This window comes from Bufo gargarizans, chromosome 2 (genome assembly GCF_014858855.1).
Source record: "Bufo gargarizans isolate SCDJY-AF-19 chromosome 2, ASM1485885v1, whole genome shotgun sequence".
Taxonomy (NCBI): Eukaryota; Metazoa; Chordata; class Amphibia; order Anura; family Bufonidae; genus Bufo; species Bufo gargarizans.
The window spans coordinates 459,211,524-459,234,330 of record NC_058081.1 but is presented as its reverse complement, the minus strand read 5'-3'; the positions used below and the strand labels follow the sequence as shown (position 1 = coordinate 459,234,330).

At 42.0% G+C, this 22,807-nt stretch overlaps 1 protein-coding gene across 1 annotated transcript in view; it reads right to left on the bottom strand.

Moving 5' to 3' along the window:
* Window positions 1–22,807, bottom strand: part of ATP10B (ATPase phospholipid transporting 10B (putative)) — a 483,468-nt gene that overhangs the window by 415,061 nt on the left and 45,600 nt on the right. The window lies entirely within an intron of this gene.

Below are 22,807 nucleotides of genomic sequence, written 5' to 3'. Positions count from 1 at the left end.
TCCGATAATGCAGCATGTCCACCCCGAGGTGATCCTGCCTATGACCGGCTGTACAAGATACGGCCGGTCATCGATCACTTTGGGGCCACATTTCAGCAGGCCTACGTACCTGGAAGGGAGGTCGCGGTTGATGAGTCTCTCGTTGCGTTCAAGGGGAGACTCAGTTTCCGCCAATACATTCCCACAAAGCGGGCGAGGTATGGCGTGAAGCTATACAAAATTTGTGAGAGTACCTCAGGGTACACTTACAAATTTCGTGTGTACGAGGGGCGAGATTCCCGGATTCAACCACCAGAATGTCCCCCCACTCTGGGTGTTACCGGGAAACTCGTGTGGGACCTTATGTACCCACTGCTGGATAAGGGTTACCACTTGTACGTGGACAACTTTTATACCAGCATTCCCTTGTTCAGGTCCCTTGCCGCCAGATCCACGTTCGCTTGTGGGACCGTGCGGAAAAATCAACGCGGCCTCCCTGCCTACCCCCTCCAGGTACCTATCCCCAGGGGTGAGACCCGTGCACTTACCAGTGGAAACCTGTTGCTGGTCAGGTATAAGGACAAGAGGGATGTCCTTATGCTGTCCACAATCCACGGTAACAGCACCACCCCAGTCCCTGTGCGAGGTACCGCGGCAGCGGTCCTCAAGCCCGATTGTATCGTCGACTACAATCGGTATATGGGAGGAGTTGATCTCTCTGATCAAGTCCTCACGCCATATAACTTTAAATGAGTTTTTCAGAGACAGCACACCAATGTAGTTTGCAATTCAATCTTTATTTTACCAGTGGTATATTCTCAAGTTATTTCATGACATTTATTGCTGTTTGCAACGTTTCGGGCCCATTCGGTGCCCTTTGTCAAGCTGATTGACCGGTCCTCATGTTTCCACGACCGCACGCCGTGGAAACATGAGGACCGGTCAATCAGCTTGACAAAGGGCACCGAATGGGCCCGAAACGTTGCAAACAGCAATAAATGTCATGAAATAACTTGAGAATATACCACTGGTAAAATAAAGATTGAATTGCAAACTACATTGGTGTGCTGTCTCTGAAAAACTCATTTAAAGCCATAATCTCACTCCGCGGGTGGAAGGAGGCACCAGGAGACGAGCACCCACAAAAGCCACTCAAGACGCGTGCTGAGGTGTCAGTATAACTCACGCCATATAACGCCATGCGCAAAACCCGGGCATGGTACAAAAAAGTTGCGGTCTACATGGTGCAGGTTGCCATGTACAACTCTTTTGTACTATCCCGAAGCGCTGGCAGCACAGGGACATTCCTCCAATTCTATGAGGCAGTCCTCAAAGACCTGATCTTTTCGGACCGGGAAAGAGCAGGCCGGAGTACCTCGGGAACTGGAGGCGCCCGGATCGTCCCTAGCCAACACTTTCCAGGTGTGGTCCCCCATACTGGAAAGAAGGGACGAACCCAAAAAAAGTGCAGAGTGTGTCACAAGAGGGGGATACGGAAGGACACCACAACTCAATGTGACACGTGCCCCGATCATCCGGGCCTCTGCATTATCGATTGCTTCAGGGAGTATCACACTTCCATGGAGTACTAAATTTTTATAATCCCCAACAGTTCACTAGAGAACATAAAACACTATGGCTCTCAGACTTTGGAGACACGAAAACAATTTTTCTTTCCCCAAAAAATATTAGTTTTAGTGCAGGCATCCTCAAACTGCGGCCCTCCAGATGTTGTAAAACTATAACTCCCAGCATGCCCAGACAACCTACAGCCATCATCAGGGCATGGTGGGAATTGTAGTTTTACAACATCTGGAGGGCCGCAGTTTTAGGATGCCTGCTTAGTGTCTCCAAAGTCTGAGAGCCATACATATTGGGCATCGTCGCGTGCGTAAAAGTCGTCGCTATAAAAATAACTTTTTACCAAACGCCTCGGATGAACGGTGTTAAAAATATAAAATAAAAACGGTGCCAAAACACCTATTTTTGGGCAAAATTTAAATTTAAATCCATTTTGCCGGTAATAAAGCAAGGGTTAACAGCCAAACAAAACTAAACATTTATTGCCCCAATTCTGTAGTTTGCAGAAACACCCCATATGTGGTCGTAAATGGCTATATAGCCGCACGGCAGGGCATAGAACGAAGGGAACTCCATACGGTTTCTGGAAGGCAGATTTTGATGGACAGTTTTTTTTTTTTACACCATGTCCCATTAGAAGCCCCCCCTGATGTAGCCTAGACTAGAAACTCCAAAAAAGTGACCCCATCTAAGAAACTACACCCCTCAAGGTATTCAAAAATTACTTTACAAACTATGTTAACCCTTTAGGTGTTCCACAAAACTAATTAGCGAATGTAGAAACAATTTTAGAATTACATTTTTTTGTTACATTGCCTCAAAAAAGAGTAATATAGAGCAACCAAAAATCTAATTTACCCCAAAAATTGTCCCAAAACAACAACCACCTTATCCCGTAGTTTCCTAGATGGGGTCACTTTTATGGAGTTTCTACTCTAGGGGTGCATCAGGGGGCTTGAAAGGGTACATGGTGTAAATAAACCAGTCCAGCAAAATCTGCCTTCCAAAAACCGTATGGCGTTCCCCTTCTTCTATGTCCTGCCGTTTAGCCAAACAGTAGTTTACGACCACATTTGGGGTGTTTTTGCAAACTACAGAATCAGGACAACCCATTTTGAGTTTTGTTTGGCAGTTAACCCTTGTTTTACTCCTGGAAAAAACTGATTACATTGGAAAATTTTCCAAAAAATATAAATTTCTAAATTGTTTCTCCATCTGCCATTAACTCTTGTGGAACAGCTAAAGGGTTAACAAAGTTTGTAAACCCAGTTTTGAATACCTTAAGGGGTGTACTTTCTTAGATGGAGTCACTTTTTTGAAATTTCTATTCTAGGGGTGCAACAGGGGGCTTCAAATGGGACATGGTATAAACAAAACCAGTCCTGCAAAATCTGCCTTCCAAAACCCATATGGTGTTCCCCTCCTTCTATGTGCTACCGTTCGGCCAAACAGTAGTTTACGACCACATATGGGGTGTTTTTGCAAACTACAGAATCAGGGCAACCCATTTTGAGTGTTGTTTGGCAGTTAACCCTTGTTTTACTCCTGGAAAAAATTGATTATATTGGAAAATTTTCCAAAAAATAGAAATTTCAAAATTGTTTCTCCATCTGCCATCAACTCTTGTGGAAGACCTAAAGGGTTAATAAAGTTTGAAAAAACAGTTTTGAATACCTTGAGGGGTGTAGTTTCTAGAATGGGGTCATTTTTGGGAGGTTTCTATTATCTAAGCCTCACAATATGACTGCAAACCTGAACTGGTCCATAAAAAGTGGGATTTTGAAGATTTCTCAAAAATTTCAAAATTTGCTTCTAAACTTCTAAGCCTTGTAACATCCCCAAAAAATAAAATATCATTCCCAAAATGCTACAAACATGAAGTAGACATATGGGGAATGTAAAGTCATCACAATTTTTGGGGGTATTACTATGTATTACAGAAGTAGAGAAACTGAAACTTTGAAATTTGCTAATTTTTCAAAATTTTTGGTAAAAAATGTATTTTTTTATGCAAAAAAATTTACTTTTTTGACCCAATTTTAGCAGTGTCATGAAGTACAATATGTGACGAAAAAACAATCTCAGAACGGCCTGGGTAAGTCGAAGCGTTTTAAAGTTATGAGCACTTAAAGTGACACTGGTCAGATTTGCAAAAAATGGCCTGGTCCTTAAGGTGAAAATGAGCCTGGTCCTTAAGGGGTTAAGGCAATTAAATATATAATTTAATCTTGCGCTGTCTTGTATCTCGATTACGAATCCCTACATCAGTGTTTAGGCCTAGTAATACGCTATCGTGGGTTGGTTTCTTACCCTATATAATCCCTTTAGCGGACCGGGCTTATATCAAACAATAAACTGGTGGCAGTATACCGGGGCTGAGAAAGCGCCGTTACACTGGGGCAGTAAAAAGTCTCTCTCAGCTCAATGCCTCTCAGTGTCTGCGTGGACAAGAGGTGTCTGTGTAAACTGTATCAAGCCGACCTAACCTGCTCCTCCAGGAGAGCGTAACATCACGCCTTGGTAACAAGTAACCATACCGTGTCTCGCTGGCTCTACGTACTTGACGTCCGGTGGGAGCAAGATGCGATATTCGTCACAAGGGGCATTTCTACTATTGGATAACCCCTTTAAGGAACTTTCTCACTATACAATGATAAAGCTTTACTTACATAAAATCTCTTCAAATTGGTTCTAACAGAGCTGGCAAAACTCAACAGTTACAAATAAGGTGCATCTGGAGGTTTCTGGAGGCAGGGCCTGTTGTTTTATTAAAAGGACTGACTGTAAAGGATTAGAAAAATATGGATACTTTCTTCCAAAAACAGCACCACAGCTGTTCATGAGTTATGGCAGATCAATTCCATTGGAATGAATATCACATACAGTACAGACCAAAAGTTTAGACACACCTTCTCATTCAAAGACATCTTTAGTTTCATGTCTATTGAAAATTGTAGATTCACACTGAAGGCATCAAAACTATGAATTAACACATGTGGAATTATATACATAACAAAAAAGTGTGAAACAACTGAAAATATGTCATATTCTAGGTTCTTCAAAGTAGCCACCTTTTGCTTTGATTACTGCTTTGCACACTCTTGGCATTCTGTTGATGACCTTCAAGAGGTAGTCACCTGAAATGGTTTACACTTCACAGGTGTGCCCTGTCAGGTTTAATAAGTGAGATTTCTTGCCTTATAAATGGGGTTGGGACCATCAGTTGCGTTGTGGAGAAGTCAGGTGGATACACAGCTGATAGTCCTACTGAATATACTGTTAGAATTTGTATTATGGCAAGAAAAAAGCAGCTAAGTAAAGAAAAACGAGTGGCCATCATTACTTTAAGAAATGAAGGTCAGTCAGTACGAAAAAATTGGGAAAACTTTGAAAGTGTCCCCAGGTGCACTCACAAAAACCATCAAGCGCTACAAAGAAACTGGCTCACATGCCGACTGCCCCGGGAAAGGAAGACCAAGAGTCACCTCTGCTGCGGAGGATAAGTTCACCCGAGTCACCAGCCTCAGAAATCGCAGGTTAACAGCAGCTCAGATTAGAGACCAGGTCAATGCCACACAGAGTTCTAGCAGCAGACACATCTCTAGAACAACTTAAGAGGAGACTGTGTGAATCAGGCCTTCATGGTAGAATATCTGCTAGGAAACCACTGCTAAGGACAGGCAACAAGCAGAAGAGACTTGTTTAGGCTAAAGAACACAAGGAATGGACATTAGACCAGTGGAAATCTGTGCTTTGGTCTGACGAGTCCAAATTTGAGATCTTTGGTTCCAACCACCGTGTCTTTGTGTGACGCAGAAAAGGTGAACGGATGGACTCTACATGCCTGGTTCCCACCGTGAAGCATGAAGGAGGAGGTGTGACTGTGTGGGGGTGCTTTGCTGGTGACACTGTTGGGGATTTATTCAAAATTGAAGGCATACTGAACCAGCATGGCTACCACAGCATCTTGCAGCAGCATGCTATTCCATCCGGTTTGCGTTTAGTTGGACCATCATTTATTTTTCAACAGGACAATGACCCCAAACACATCTCCAGTCTGTGTGAGGGCTATTTGACCATGAAGGAGAATGATGGGGTGCTGCGCCAGATGACCTGGCCTCCACAGTCACCGGACCTGAACCCAATCGAGATGGTTTGGGGTGATCTGGACCGCAGAGTGAAGGCAAAAGGGCCAACAAGTGCTAAGCATCTCTGGGAACTACTTCAAGACTGTTGGAAGACCATTTCAGGTGGCTACCTCTTAAAGCTCATCAAGAGAATGCTAAGAGTGTGCAAAGCAGTAATCAAAGCAAAAGGTGGCTACTTTGAAGAACCTAGAATATGACATATTTTCAGTTGTTTCACACTTTTTTGTTATGTATATAATTCCACATATAAGTGTTAATTCATAGTTTTGATGCCTTCAGTGTGAATCTACAATTTTCAATAGACATGAAAATAAAGATCTCTTTGAATGAGAAGGTGTGTCCAAACTTTTGGTCTGTACTGTATAACCAATGGAGAGGCGCTGTTATTGTATAGAAGCAGACATGCTTTTCTGATCCTACGTAACCCATATAAAGTCAATGTGTCTTCAGAAAATGACCTATTTTCCCTTCACATTTATTTTTAGAATTTTTGGTGATCTTTATTCTAAAAAAATTTATATAATGATTTCCTGTTCTGTACAGATATGCAATGAGTTGTCTCCCAAGAAAGAGAACGATCTCACCAGCGCCTACTATTGGAAGTGTCTCCCTAGGAGTCAAGATCCAATTTTTCAACAAGCCTTGGTATTAGACAAGGGAATATAGCCAGGACAGATATCCATCCGTAGACAGCTGTTTCGATGTGCTTGCCCATCAACATGGAGTACTTCCAGTACGTTTCCATTCAGGACTGATTCAGCACCCTGCCAAAGCTGCTTCCAAGGTATTCCACTGAACTAGCCACAACGCTACTCCACACTGACGACTGCGAGACATCATAAAATAATCAATAAAGTCTGCATTTTTGTTTTCAGAAATGTGCAAGAGGCCATGTCTGGTACTGGAGCACAAGCCATACCTCAGATGTAGCCCGATGGTGTCCTTTCACCATGTTAAAAATTCCAAACTGCAGCATCAGTCACATGTGGACATACCTTAAAACTCAGCACGTGTGCAAAACCCATTTCAATACCCTTAAAAGTTCACCGTCAAACACCGGTTAAGAATATAATGGTCTATCTTTACCATTCACTCCTGATGGCAGTGCTAGTAAGGGCTAATGCACATAATACACTGAAGAAAAATGTGGTTATGTGCAACTATTTGCAGATAACACACTGACCCATTCATTTGTAGGGGGTGATGCACACGTCCATATTTTTTGCATGGCCATTCCACAAATTACAGAACAGGTCCTATTCGTCTCAATAGTTGCAGAGAACAGCCCTTTCTGTTGATGGGAGTGAGAATAATAAAAAATGCAAACAGAAGCTATTCATATTTTGCAGATCCATTTTTTGTGTACCAAAATAAACAGACGTCTATATACATGGCTGTACATCAGCCATTAAAGAGGGTTTTTCCATTATGCCACTATTCCATATTCTCGAGAATTGTGGCCTGTGAAGTGGCAGATCTGCATGTCCAACAGTCTATTCAAGTCTATGGGACTGGCAGACATAGCTATGCTTAGCCATCTCCAGCAGCCCCATAGAGTTTAATAGAGCAGCAGGGCATGTCCGTGGAACTACTCCCTTCAAATGGGGGCGCAGGACATGCTCAATGGGCGATATGTCCAGTGAATATGCTGGCCATGCAAGAACTGGGAGTCTGGGATGTTTTCAGGTTCCAGGAATTGTGTACAGATCCTTGCAATATGGGGCCGTGCATTATCATGCTGCAACATGAGGTGATGGTCGTGGATGAATGACACAACAATGGGCTGCAGTATCTAGTCATGGTATCTCTGTGCATTCAAAATGCCATCAATAAAATGCACCTGTGTTCGTTGTCCATAACATACACCTGCCCATACCATAACCACACCGCCACCATGGGCCACTCAATCCACAATGTTGATGTCAGCAAACCGCTCACGCACATGACGCCACAACGCTGTCTGCCTTCTGCCCTGAACTCATCCATGAGCAAGACGCCTCTCCAACGTGCCAGACGCCATCGAATGCGAGCATTTGCCCACTCAAGTCGGTTACGACGACAAACTGCAGTCAGGTCCAGACCCCGATGAGGATGACGAGCAGTCTAAGGCACACCGATGCAATATTCATGCTGTCTAATCAGCACCTTGATATGCCACACCTGTGAGGTGGAATGGATTTTCTCGGCAATGGAGTAGTGCTCACTAACACAGATTGAGACAGATTTGAGAGTAATGGGTCTTTTGTGTATGTAGAAAATATTTCAGATGTTTGAGTTCCGCTCATGCAAAATGGGAGCAAAACTGAAAGTGTTGTGTTTATATTTTTGTTCAATGTAAAAACAAGCAGGGAGAGAAAAAAAAGTCTACTAATCTAACTGGCACCCAGAACATGGAAATTCCCTTGAATACGAGTGTATATGTTTAGTTCGTATGTTTTTGTAAGTTCTGCAAACTGTTAACAAAATATTAGTATCTTTTGGCTAGGCACTGACTCAAGAAGGTGGTTAAAGAGCATCTGTCAGCAGATTTGTAGCTATGAAACTGGCTGACCTGTTACATGTGCACCTGGCAGCTAAAGGCATCTGTGTTGGTCCAATGCTCATATGTGTCCATATTGCTGATAAAAATGATGTTACAGTATAATATGTGCAAATGAGCCTCTAGGAGAAACGGGGGCCTTACTGTTACAACCAGATGCTCTGCTCTCTCTGCGACTGCTGCAGCCTCTCCACTGTGACAGGACGAGCTGGGATGAGGTTTTACTACCTGGTCCTGTCATTCTAAGTGCAGAGGGTGCGGCAGTTGCAAAGAGCTGAGCCTCTAGGTGTAACGGCAATGCCCCTGTTGCTCCTAGAAGCTAATTTGCATATATCAAAACATCATTTTTCTCAGAAATAGGGGCACATATGAGCATAGGACCAACACAGACCCTGCCAAGTGTACATACAACAGGTCAGCCAATTTCATAGGTACTAATCTGCTGACAGATGCCCTTTAAAGTGTAAATTTCATCTGTTTTACTCATAGGAGCTAAATACCTGTACTTGTGCTTTATTTTTATTTTTTAAACATCGCTCCTATGACCCGCTGTGCCCTCCTAAAGTTTTTGCGCTCAGTATGTAAATAGTGAGCATCGGAACAGGGAGGAGGAAACGCCAGGGTTTCTCAATGGGAGTCTCCTTCTCCCTGGCTGTGAAGCTCTCCTTTGTGATTGGATTGCGGCACAGCCAGGGAGAAAGACACCCCTTGAGAAACCATGGCATCTCCTCCTCCCTGTTCCGATGCTCAGGATTAGCATACCGAGCGTGAAAACTTCAGGAGGACACAGCGGGGCGTAGTGGCGATGTTTAAAAGAAAACGGGTGGCAGCATCAGCGGGGGTATACCGCAAGTACAGGTATTTAGCTTCTATAAGTAAAACAGATGAAAGGTCATCTTTAACATTCAAAATATGTAAATGAATTGCGGTCAACTTGTATTAGATTTGTTTCTTCAAGCTTTTGAGGAATTTAAGTGGATTTAGCAAAATAACAGCAATGTATACAGATAAGAAGCAGCCCTATAGCCAAAAATATTCTTGCTACAATTTCCACCCATATGAGATACGGTAACCTAGTTTTTGAAACTACCTCTATACTTTTGGTCAATTTTCCATTCCCTTACATAGATACATTGTGAAACATGTGGAGAGACATGTGAACTTGTGTAAACCTAAATAAAATCAGCCCACACCTCTAGCACAAGTCCACAGTAATGAGGCTGATCAGTGGATTGAGTTGCAGGTGAATTGATATGCCAAGGTGGAATGTATGTGGTGACATGGATAACATGAGATAGAACAGGCTGGAATCTTGATAAATCTGTATGAACATGAGAACTATAAAAGTAGAAGAACAATGGAGAACTTGACAAAAGAGAAGTAAATAAAATAAAAAAAAAAAAAAAACAACAAGGATGCAAAAGTGCAAATAAACAGAACAAAACTTTAAGAGAGGCTGGAAGAGGACCACGCTGGAAAAGCAGAGACTAGGGAGAAAAGAGAGGGATTAACAAGTATCGTTTAAGGTTGGGCCAAAGAACCCAGAAGATATACACTCATTAACATTTCAGAAACTGAGTTTCCCCCTCCTTTCCAAACACAAACGTTCAGGCATCGTGCTATTGTTATGGATTACAACCATGCCTTACGATTTATCACAGTGGAATTACTTGTTAGATTAGTTTGCGCCCCAAAGGCATCTTTGTGAGCCACAAGCAGCAGATAAATGCCAAGAATGGTAACTTTCTTGTTTCTGTGGCAAAGGGAAACTTCACTAATAACCATCTGGCAAGATGAGGATTACTTGTAAACACAAAGTATGCTAATGACCAAGAGGATATTGTTCTAGGAGATGGCTGCTGGCATGGTGTCTCTTCTTGGACTCAACAGTCTTTGTTCCTTGCAGTGTTGTGCTTTTCCCAAAACACTATATAAATAACAGTTCAACCAGAATCTAGTCCGGTATAAAATACAGAAGCACTAATCCAAAAGTTAAAAAAAAAACAAAAAAAAACAAAAAAAAAAACCTGTTCATAAGATGAGGCAGCTAGTGCAGAAAATTCAGAGGTGAAACACATAATAAATGCACAAGAACTGGCATTTAAATACTTATACTTCCAGAGATTTTGCAGACTTTACTCATGAGAACCACATTGTTTTCAGGGGAAGGGAATAACATATCATCCTGCCCTGAATATCCTGTTTCTGGTGTCCCAGTTCTTTCAGTCTAGGTAACCCCAGAAGTGAAATGATTGGACAGGGGCAATGTAGGCACATGCAGGATCGGGAAAGTTGTAGGATTCTTGGGTTAGGAAACCCAAAACAGGCAAGTGTAAAAAAAATAAAAATAATACATTTTTTGGGGTTCTCATATCATCAGTTCCTTGAAAAACATGAGTTACTATGATACAGATAATGCAGAAAATTAGATTTTGAAAAATCCCATTTATTTTAATGGAATGTATGTTTGGTGTAAATTTCAACACTGAAATTTCACTCTAAGTGGAAACAACTAGTCAGACGCTTCTGCTTCTGAATAAGACCTAGAGCTTAAAAGGGCTGAAGATATTATTGGTAAATTAGCATTTGTGCAAGCATACATTTCTTCTTAATCAATAACTATAGCACTATAATACTGAAATGGTCATTTACAGACAATAGACTGAAAACAATCGATCATCATATCCTTGAGGACTTGGTATTGATTCTCCCCCAGAATGTATTGGATATTTTAGTGTCTTTTAGTGTCATAGACAATAAATACATCACTATGCATCAGAACTCCTTATGCTTAAATGATTTCAAAACTCTAAAGAAGCACTGCCACAACATATTTTTCTATTCTCTGGCCTACTATAAAAGAACATGATGTAACTTGTAGGGAAGATAATCATTTCACTGGTGACTATTTGTGATCTACTCCCTTCTGTTCCTCAGCCGTGCTCCAGGAAGTGAAGTCTACGCCAGCTAGGGACTGGCGTAGACTTCAGCTATAACTTCACCACTTTCTGGTGAAAGTTATAGTAAATCCGACAGCCACAGCTTATACCTTCCGCTAATTGCCTCTCCTTTTCTCAGAACTTCGAAAAAGTGCATAGAATCTTAAAAAGTCACAAATTACGATGCACATAAAACGTGTCATGAGTTGCCACTTTGTAAATCACCACAATAGTGGCGTAATTAGTTAATTAAATGCCCCCACTGTCTTATATGTGGACAGGAAGTCAGTTTCTTTGTTCATTTCCATGGGAACCACGATGTCAGTTCCATAGGGATGAATGAAGAAACTGACTTCCTGTCCCCACATGAGTCAGTTGAGGAACAGAAGGGAGCAAAAACAGACACCGGTAAAAAGATTACTTTTACTACAATTTACACGCACCTTTCTAATAATTTCTAGAGAATAAAAAAAATACGCTTTAGATCCAATTCCCTTTATGACAGGAAGCACGGTGTATGTTTTTTGCATCTATATATTGTAAGGGATTAGGGGGGGTTGTCGTCTCCTGGGTAGACGGGCACACTTCAGCAGGCACACCATAGAAATTCCAGCCCAAACTGTGGGAATTTAGTTCAACTGACCTCAGCTAGTTTTATTTTCAGTTTGTAGTACAAGACATAAAACAACAAACAAAAATCCTCTGCCTGTCTGGCTCTAACTATACAGCAGGAAACCTCACTGGCCCAGTGCCGGCCTAATATCCTGCACCAGACATAACAGCAAGTCTGTACCACTTGATGTGTTCTCACAAGCTCCAAGCAGATGACCTGTTCCCAGGCTGAGACCCAGGTGTGACTGGGCTCCTGAGCTTAGATAAGGCCAGCAGACCTGTGGACTAATTAATATGGACAGCCCAAGACCCGGACTGTCCGGATGGAGTGAGAACCCACCCTTCTCTCCCCACTCCGGCAACACAGGCCCTGAAAGTGGATTTTCAACAAGCCCTAAGGACTCTTTCACATGAGCAGATCCATTGCGTGGAATACGCTGCGTAAAAGAGTGCCAAGCACCGTTCCGGACAGATGAGACACGGAGCATTAAAATGATTGATAATGCTCTTTGCCTCTCTGTGATCTTTTTACTACAAAATCACGGTGACAACTTTATCTCACTGTGATTTTGTAGTATAAAGATCACAGAGAGGCAAATAGCATTATCAATAACGTCAATGCTCCGTGTCTCTGCTGCTCAGAGGGCACTCTTTCACGCAGTGCATTCCACGCAATAGATCCGCTCGTGTTAAAAGAGCCCTAATACAGAGACAGCTGCACAGATCTCGGTCATTCACATACCCTGGTTGCTTTTAGTATTAAAAAAATAGAAGTGAGAAACCTTGGACAAATCTGCATCTCATCCACAACTTCTCCAGGCACTGTCACAGTATGTATATTATATACATAATTAAAATAGTATTTAAAAAAAAAAGGTAATTTTGTGTCTTAGTGCAAATAATGCATCCACAGGAAAAACCCAACAATCAGATGTCATGGTACTGTGGGGAATTACCCATTTAACAATTGCATGTCCACAGTGAAGCTTTGCCCAGGACCCACTGGTTAGCAGAATCTTTATAACTACCAGATCTTTACCCTTTTACCCATATACAGGGATCTGGTCTCCTATGCTGAGAGTTCAAAAGGGAAGCAGACAAGCCAGAGGATGATGTCAGATAATTTAAACGTGCTGAATGCGCAATTATCGGTAATGAACATATGCTTCCCATTAATTGCCTGCTTGTATATATATATAAAAAAAAAAAACTGGCAGCTCAGGGGGTGTGCCCTTTCTCAGGTGGCATATCCTGTGTGCTGCAGTTGAAGGATGGAACTGAGCATGTGCATCCACCCGATTGGCTGATTACCGTGATTGGCCAGGCAGCCGGGACCTCTGGACATCAGGATACCTGACCACAGTGGGATGCGAAAGTTTGGGCAACCTTGTTAATCGTCATGATTTTCCTGTATAAATCGTTGGTTGTTACGATAAAAAATGTGAGTTAAATATATCATATAGGAGACACACACAGTGATATTTGAGGAGTGAAATGAACTTAATTGGATTTACAGAAAGTGTGCTATAATTGTTTCAACAAAATTAGGCAGGTGCATAAATTTGGGCATTGTTGTCATTTTATTGATTCCAAAACCTTTAGAACTAATTATTGGAACTCAAATTGGCTTGGTTAGCTCAGTGACCTCTGACCCACATATACAGGTGAATCCAAATAGGAGAGAGAGTATTTAAGGGGGTCAATTGTAAGTTTCCCTCCTCTTAATTTTCTCTGAAGAGTAGCAACATGGGGTTCTCAAAACAACTCTTAAATGACCTGAAGACAAAGATTGTTCACCATCATAGTTTAGGGGAAGGATACAGAAAGCTGTCTCAGAGATTTCAGCTGTCTGTTTCCACAGTTAGGAACATATTGAGGAAATGGAAGACCACAGGCTCAGTTCAAGTTAAGACTCGAAGTGGCAGACCAAGAAAAATCTCAGATAGACAGAAGCGACGAATAGTGAGAACAGTCAGTCAACCCACAGACCAGCACCAAAGACCTACAACATCATCTTGCTGCAGATGGAGTCACCGTGCATAGTTTAACCATTCAGAGGACTTTACACAAAGTATGCGAGAGTGATGCAGAGAAATCCTTTTCTCCGCCCACAGCACAAAAAGTGCCGCTTGAGGTGGGCTAAAGCACATTTGGACAAGCCAGCTTCATTTTGGAATAAGGTGCTGTGGACTGATGAAATTAAAATTGAGTTATTTGGCCATAACAAGGGGCGTTATGCATGGAGGAAAAAGAACACAGCATTCCAAGAAAAACACCTGCTACCTACAGTAAAATATGGTGGTGGTTCCATCATGCTATGGGGCTGTGTGGCCAGTGCAGGGACTGGGAATCTTGTCAAAGTTGAGGGACGCATGGATTCCACTCAGTATCGGCAGATTCTGGAGACCAATGTCCAGGAATCAGTGACAAAGCTGAAGCTGCGCCGGGGCTGGATCTTTCAACAAGACAACGACCCTAAACACTGCTCAAAATCCACTAAGGCATTTATGCAGAGGAACAAGTACAACGTTCTGGAATGGCCATCTCAGTCCCCAGACCAAAATATAATTGAAAATCTGTGGTGTGACTTAGAGAGCTGTCCATGCTCGGAAGCCATCAAACCTGAATGAACTAAAAGATGTTTTGTAAAGAGGAACGGTCCAAAATACCTTCAACCAGAATACAGACTCTCATTGGAACCTACAGGAAGCGTTTAGAGGCTGTCATTTCTGCAAAAGGAGGATCTACTAAATATTGATTTCATTTCTTTTTTGTGGTGCCCAAATTTCACTTCTCAAATATCACTGTGTGTGTCTTCTATATGATATATTTAACTGACATATTTTATCGTAACAACCAACGATTTATACAGGAAAATCATGACGATTAACAAGGTTGCCCAAACTTTTGCATCCCACTGTATATTGCGAATGTCAGCGCAATCTCCATAGTGGCGGGCAGAGACAGACATTGTGGGTGTACAGACAGGTTTTTTTTTTTTACGGCAGACTAACAAGCAACTACAATGAGAGAGGAATTTTCCTTTATACTGTTGCTGTAAACATTATGAACATAAAATATATAGAATACAGCTATTTTATGAAGACCACCTGTAGAAGACTGGTGGACGACAGAGAGAGATGCCTGAATGAGGCACCAGAACTTCTTGAGATCTTTGGTAATACTTAAATAAGGTAATAAATGACAATTTGTCTAGGATCTGTATTGTAATATGCTGGCATACAATCATCAAATTGCCCAGCCACTTGAAATAGTTTCCTGCCTCTCTATTAATTTTCTCTTCCCCAGAGAACAATTGCAGTGTAATTATCAAAAATACAATAAGAACAAGAACCAGATAGAAGACACCATGAACCACTTCCGACCATCAGCTTGACAGATACGTAACCGCAGTGAAAACATATTTCAGATATTAAATAGGAAATCTTTCCGGCAAATGGGAAAAAAGCCATCATAAAAATGCTGCAAGCTATAGCTAATTAGGAGATAAGCAAAATGGATTAATGCTAAGAAATTAATGAGCTCATAAAACCAGCACCTTTTACAAAGAGACATAGGCCTGGCAAAAGCTGGAAAGGTCATGAGAGGGGCAGTTTAATTTACCATCCAATTTGTATCTATTTTTAAGAATTAAATCAAGCATTCAAGACATAATTTCTATCTCAGAAGTGGAGTCTTTTCTCCAACTTATGGGCAAAAACAGTTAGTTCTTCAAAGTAGAAGACTGCTAATGAACCCTTTTTTATCATTTCTTATAGACTATTGAGGCCAGCAACCCTTCTGATATGAACTTGTTAGTCTTCCAAGTGATCTATTTATGGAAATAGCTAAATCTTAGCCCTTGCTGGCAGCCGTTTTACGACAAACCAACCATGAAGGCACCAGAGAATCGTCAGTAGCTATGGAGGTTTCACCCTCTGCGGCTAGAGACATGTTTTCCTAGGTTTATAAAAGGTGATTGAATATGAATTGCATGTATGGAAAACACATATCAAGCAAGAGACTCAAGAATAATATGAAGAACTCCATAATGACTGTGAATTAAACCACTTCATTTTTTCTACCTGCCTTCTCAGAGTTATATATTTTTTATTCTTCCGGTCACATAGCTATATGAGGGGTTGTTTTGCTCAGGACAAGTTATACTTTCTAATGGAACAATTTAATATTTTTTATGTAAGTGAGGTGCTGGAAAATAATTCTGTGGAATAAAAAATATATATACAGTACAGACCAAAAGTTTGGACACACCTTCTCATTCAAAGAGTTTTCTTTATTTTCATGACTATGGAAATTGTAGATTCACACTGAAGGCATCAAAACTATGAATTAACACATGTGGAATTATATACATAACAAAAAAGTGTGAAAAGACTGAAAATATGTCATATTCTAGGTTCTTCAAAGTAGCCACCTTTTGCTTTGATTACTGCTTTGCACACTCTTGGCATTCTCTTGATGAGCTTCAAGAGGTTGTCACCTGAAATGGTCTTCCAACAGTCTTGAAGGAGTTCCCAGAGATGCTTAGCACTTGTTGGCCCTTTTGCCTTCACTCTGCGGTGCAGCTCACCCCAAACCATCTTGATTGGGTTCAGGTCCGGTGACTGTGGAGGCCAGGTCATCTGGCGCAGCACCCCATCACTCTCCTTCATGGTCAAATAGCCCTTACACAGCCTGGAGGTGCGTTTGGGGTCATTGTCCTGTTGAAAAATAAATGATGGTCCAACTAAACGCAAACCGGATGGAATAGCATGCCGCTGCAAGATGCTGTGGTAGCCATGCTGGTTCAGTATAGCTTCAATTTTGAATAAATCCCCAATAGTGTCACCAGCAAAGCACCCCCACACCATCACACCTCCTCCTCAATGCTTCACGGTGGGAACTAGGCATGTAGAGTCCATCCGTTCATCTTTTTTGCGTCACACAAAGACGGTGGTTGGAACCAAGGATCTCAAATTTGGACTCATCAGACCAAAGTACAGATTTCCACTGGTCTAATGTCCATTCCTTGTGTTCTTTAGCACAAACAAGTCTCTTCTGCTTGTTGCCTGTCCTTAGCAGTGGTTTCCTAGCATATATTCTACCATGAAGGCCTGATTCACACAGTCTCCTCTTAACAGTTATTCTAGAGATGTGTCTGCTGCTAGAACTCTGTGTGGCATTGACCTGGTCTCTAATCTGAGCTGCTGTTAACCTGCGATTTCTGAGGCTGGTGACTTGGATGAACTTATTCTCCGCAGCAGAGGTGACTCTTGGTCTTCCTTTCCTGGGGCGGTCCGCATGTGAGCCAGTTTCTTTGTAGTGCTTGATGGTTTTTGTGACTGCACTTGGGGACACTTTCAAAGTTTTCCCAATTTTTTAGACTGACTGACCATCATTTCTTAAAGTAATGATGGCCACTCGTTTTACTTTACTTAGCTGCTTTTTTCTTGTCATAATACAAATTCTAACAGTCCTATTGAATAGGACTATCAGCTGTGACTCCACCTGACTTCTCCACAACGCAACTGATGGTACCAACTCCATTTATAAGGCAAGAAATCCCACTTATTAAACCTGACAGGGCACACCTGTGAAGTGAAAACCATTTCAGGTGACTACCTCTTGAAGCTCATCAAGAGAATGCCAAGAGTGTGCAAAGCAGTAATCAAAGCAAAAGGTGGCTACTTTGAAGAACCTAGAATATGACATATTTTCTGTTGTGTCACACTTTTTTGTTATGTATATAATTCAGTGTGAATCTACACTTTTCATAGTCATGAAAATAAAGAAAACTCTTTGAATGAGAAGGTGTGTCCAAACTTTTGGTCTGTACTATATATATATATATACACACACATACATACACACACACACACACACACATATATACATACACAGTTCCACCACATTTGAACACGGCATCTGAGGGGTTAAATGCCTGCGATCAGCTTTAAACAGTAGTAATCCATGGCACCCGAGAGTGACTGCTTCCGCCGTACATTCACAGCGGAGGTTGTCAAGGGGTTAAAGGGGTTGGCCCCAAGAGGGAAGTTTATCACTTACCCTGGTCTGATCGACACTGCCAAAAAGAGCTTGACTAACTACGTAAGACCCAAAGAGTTTGAAAGAAGCAGTATTGCATAGGCTTATCCGCCCCTCCATACAAACGAGGGGAGGAGGGACAAAGAACCCCTCTTCTCATGATCAGTGGAGGTCTCAACACTTAATCACATATCCTGTGGCTAGATAAGTTGCAATTTCAATGGATGTTTATGGCATATCTATATCTATCTCTATATATATATATATATATATATATATATATATATATATATATATATATATATATATATATATATATATATATATATATATATTTATACACTTGGCTATCTCCAGAACCCTCAAAGTTGTTTTTGCACTCGTCATGTTTGCTTATGGTACACGCAACAACCCCTCACTACTCTGATGAATAAATTGATTCATACTAATCGATTTGCTCATCTGAAGTTCAGACTTTAGTTTTGTGTGAAATCATCAAAAATCTACAATGTGAGAAAACCCATGACTGCACCATAGACAAATGGATCCGCCCTCACAATTGGACAGGAATCCTCAGAGCAATCAAAAAGGGAACACCCAATTCCTCCCTCAGTGTTGATTCCAAAGTAGATCTGTAGAGGCCTTACAAATAGAATTCCTATTACTTAATTATTATTTTTTTACTTGGAAAAAAAAAAAGAAAAATCTCAACCATAAGCACCAGGGAGTGAATTAGAGGGGGTGCCTGTCATGGGTTCTGGAAAATCCAATTACCGGCAAGTGTAATTATAATTTTTCCCTTCACCCATAAAAGCACCATAGAGAGACCGAATAGCATAGATATAAAAACACCCCTCGGGCGGGACCGTGCTTGAAAAGTAATCTAAGCTAAGAAGACCCAGAAGGAAGCATAGCGAACTAAAAGGCTAACAATAGGTCCGAACTAAAAAAGAGTCGGATTAATAAACAACCCAAAACCAGACATTATACTTAAAACCCAGCATAATCTTATAAAATAATTCTCATATGGTTTTTTCAGTGTGTATCAAAATAATCATAACAGATTTAACAAAACATCTTAGGCTACTTTCACACTAGCGTTAATACTTTCCGGTATTGAGATACGTCATAAGGCCTCAATACCGGAAAAAAACGCTTCAGTTTTGTCCCCATTCATTGTCAATGGGGATAAAACGTAACTAAAACAGAACAGAATGCTCCAAAATGTTTCCGTTCTATTCTCATACTTGAGCAAACCGCAGCATCCATCCCCTGGAGGAGCTCACGGATCTGCCGCAAGAGGTCAAAGAGCCTCTTGGGCCCTTCAGACCTCCTAGGGTCCCCACCGCCAGAAAATACTACACAAAGGGCCGCATCAAGTATTTATAGGGTTTTGCTGGTACGCCATACCTCCTGTCGGCCATCCAGACTAAATGTTCTTGCCCATCTTCTTACTTCCAACCAGGAGCCATATAGGGCTTTGTTGGTACGCCATATGTCCTGTAGGCCATCCAGACTAAATGTTTCAGCCCATCTTCTCACTCCCCACCAGGATCATTATAGGGCTTTGTTGAAGTGCTATGCTTATTGTAGACCATTAAACTACAAATTGACAACCAGACATAGCCACAGAACTAGTTTACCCTGCAAGCATAGCCACCAAGGTAGACCGCCACTGAGACACGGCTGCAGAAGCCGCCGGCCAGGCAGGCATGACCGCAGAAGTGGCCTGCCGATCAAACACAACTGCACTAGATAAGCCCAGCAGAAGCAGACAGCTACAATGCAATGCTGCAGGAGCAGTTATTCCAGCAAAAATAAACACAGAAGCAATGAGCTCCATAGGTACATGAGACCATCCAGGCATATACTAAAAGGCAATCAGCCAGGAAAGCCAGCCCGCCAGGCACAGACTCACAAGCGTTCAGCCGACCACACACAGATGCACAGGCTTTCAACAAAACAGGTATAGATGCAAGATATTCAACCAAGCAGACATAGATGCAAAGGAGTTCAGCCAGACAGGTATCAGTATTCAGCCAAACCAATATAAAATCAAAAGGCAGTCAACCAGGCCCTGAAGCCATGAGGCAGTCAACCAGGCCCTGAAGCCATGAGGCAGTCAACCATGCCCCGAAGCCATGAGGCAGTCAACCAGGCCCTGAAGCCATGAGCCAGATTCACATCAACCACACAAATATTCGCTGTATAACCTAAGTTCAATCCATCATAAGGTGTTCCTTGTTTCACAGCTCTGGAGGCTGCATGCTCCAGGCTCCTCTGTACGGACGACAGGAAACCACACTGAGGGAGGAAGTGGGTGTTCCCTTTTTGATTGCTCTGAGGTTTCCTGTCCAATTGTGGGGCCTGGATCCATCTCTCTATGGTGCTGTCATGGGTGAAGGGAAAAATGGATCCTTAGTTAAACAAATCTTGTGAGATCTACTAGGTGGCTGAGAAGTTTCTGGTGTTCCTACATACTGTAGGCAGTGATGGGGCCACTTTTTCTGGTGCTATCTCTGGAGCTCCAATGACAATTTAGTGCAGTGGTCCCCAACCTTTTTTGCACTAAGGACCAGTTTCATGCAAGACAATTTTTCCAGGGAGTGGGGTGGGGGGGGGGGGTTCTGGGGAGAGGCTTACGGGGTGCTGGTCGGCGCTGACCAAGTCACGCGCATAACAAAACACAAGGTGCATATTAAAATATATAACACTATGTAAACTGACTAGGGTCTCTGCTGCACTGTACCGTATTTTTCACCCTATAAGACAGAGGAGAACAATAGGAAAAAAATATTTTCCATTACACCTCAGGTGAGACCAGCAATCGGACCCCCAATGTTAATCAGACCTCAGATCAGACCCCCCAATGCCTCAGATCAACCCCACAACCTTCAGCCAGCCATCAGCCCTCCATGTCAGCCAGCAGCGCGAATAATAAATAAATAAATAAATAAATAAATAAATAAATAAATACACACTTACCTATCCTGCTCCTGGACACCACCGCTCCTCACCGTCACGATCCTCTTCATCCTGCTGTCGGCTGTGTATCGCGGTTGCGGTGCACAGTGTGAGGTCGCTGTGCGCAGTCCTGAACATCTGACAGCCAAGCTGAAGACCAGGAAGTGGCGAGTAAAGATCCTTCACCGCTTCCTGGTTTTCCGGTACTAATGAAGCACTTCCATAATGGTACCACGTTAAAGATGGCCCCAATTGCCGCGGCCCAGCAAACAATCTTTCAGGGCCTGGCGGTTGGGGGCCACTGATTTAGTGGATGTATCTATGCCTTAGAGTTCAGTTGTGACAGGACAAATGTCTTCACCTAAAGGCAAACTGTCAAAGTCGTCCGGAAGTGTCACCTCACACCGGCGCTTAAATTCTCAGCTGCCAGACCCATTTGAGCCCTACAGCTTCCTATATACCTGATGCATTTGCTTAAAGGGGCCCCCCCTCTGATCAGTGAGTGCCTTCTATATTGTGAGACAGGCTGATCTGCTTTGTCTGTCTTGATTTACAGATCCAAGTATCTATATGACAGAGTTTTTTTTCATCTTTGAATAAAGCGTAACAGGTTTCATGTATAGGAACTAAGTATCATCTTTATCTTTTTTTTTTTTTTTTTTTCCGTTACTCCCTACGTCCATTATTTTATATCACCTCCTGATGAGCTGTTGTATGCATCTGAAATGCGTTGGGGTTGTTTTTGCTTATACACATCTCTGTATGTGTCCTCGTTTTTCCCTGGATTTATTTATTTCCAATCCAGGTCTGCGAGTAGGGCTTCATTAGGGCAATAGAGAGACTTTGGTACGGGGGCAGGGTGTGTCCATCAGGAGATATCCCTGGGCACAGGATTTTAGATCCATAGGGTTATCTAGGGAAAGATTTTTCCCACCCATTTACCTACTACCAATTTTCCTAGTCAGCATTCTATTGACCCCACTTAAAAATGTATCCTATCTATAGTAGGAGTTTGTGTTCAAAATATCTATCGTACTTAGGATATCACCTGAGCAAACTGTCTTTGCTCCATAACCCAGTTGAATAATAAAGGTATCCTTTTTAGTAAGCACGTTAAATTCTACTTTTTTTCTAAAACCAAACTGTTTTAGAAAAATGCCCCTGTGAGACGTTAGGGAGTGATATCTAGGTCTCCCTCCTTCCAACTTACAACTTTTGGTTGGTGAGGTGTGTTATAACTGGTATCATCTCTCCATCCATATAGGGAACAGTTTATCATACTGTTGATTGTGGGTGGGTGGTACTTTGATACCCCCACCACAATCCTCACTTGGCTTTTTCCCTGCCTAAATATCCTTATTAATTCCCCTGATGATTGTTCTATTTGAATATGAAATGTGCATGTAGGGACTGGGATTAGGATAGGGCTGTATCAGGTCCAGCAAATAGGGAAAGGTTCCAGACAGGGTCCCCCTTTTAAGGATGACTGCCCTGTGGTGAGGCTGCTCTGACATCTAGAGGCTAGGGCTAGTCTACCACAGGGTAACTTTAGGGATATAATAGACCCCAAATATCATGAGCTAGAGGAGCATACAGTCTTCTCCAAGTGGATTTCACCTGGATACTGGTGGCTCACTGGATCCTGACACAAAGGTAGGAACAAGGTTTTCTTTACCAAGTGCCGCTGTGCACTGAGTTGCTTACCTGCAGCAACAATCTTCATCTAATAATTTTAGGGTCTATCACTTTAATATTGCTATAATTAAAAGTTATGTTTTAGTATAACAATTGATCACTGTTTCAGTAGTTTTTTTTTCAAACTGTCAATGCGCCCAATTAAAATCACTGAAATCCAAGGCCTACATGTTTCACTAGCGTACATGATTTTGCAGGAAATATCAGATCCGGACGGACATTATATAAATTCAGGAAACATTCATTCTGTACAAGATATACACAGAAAGCAGCTATCCTATGTGATGGTAAACCACACTTCCATT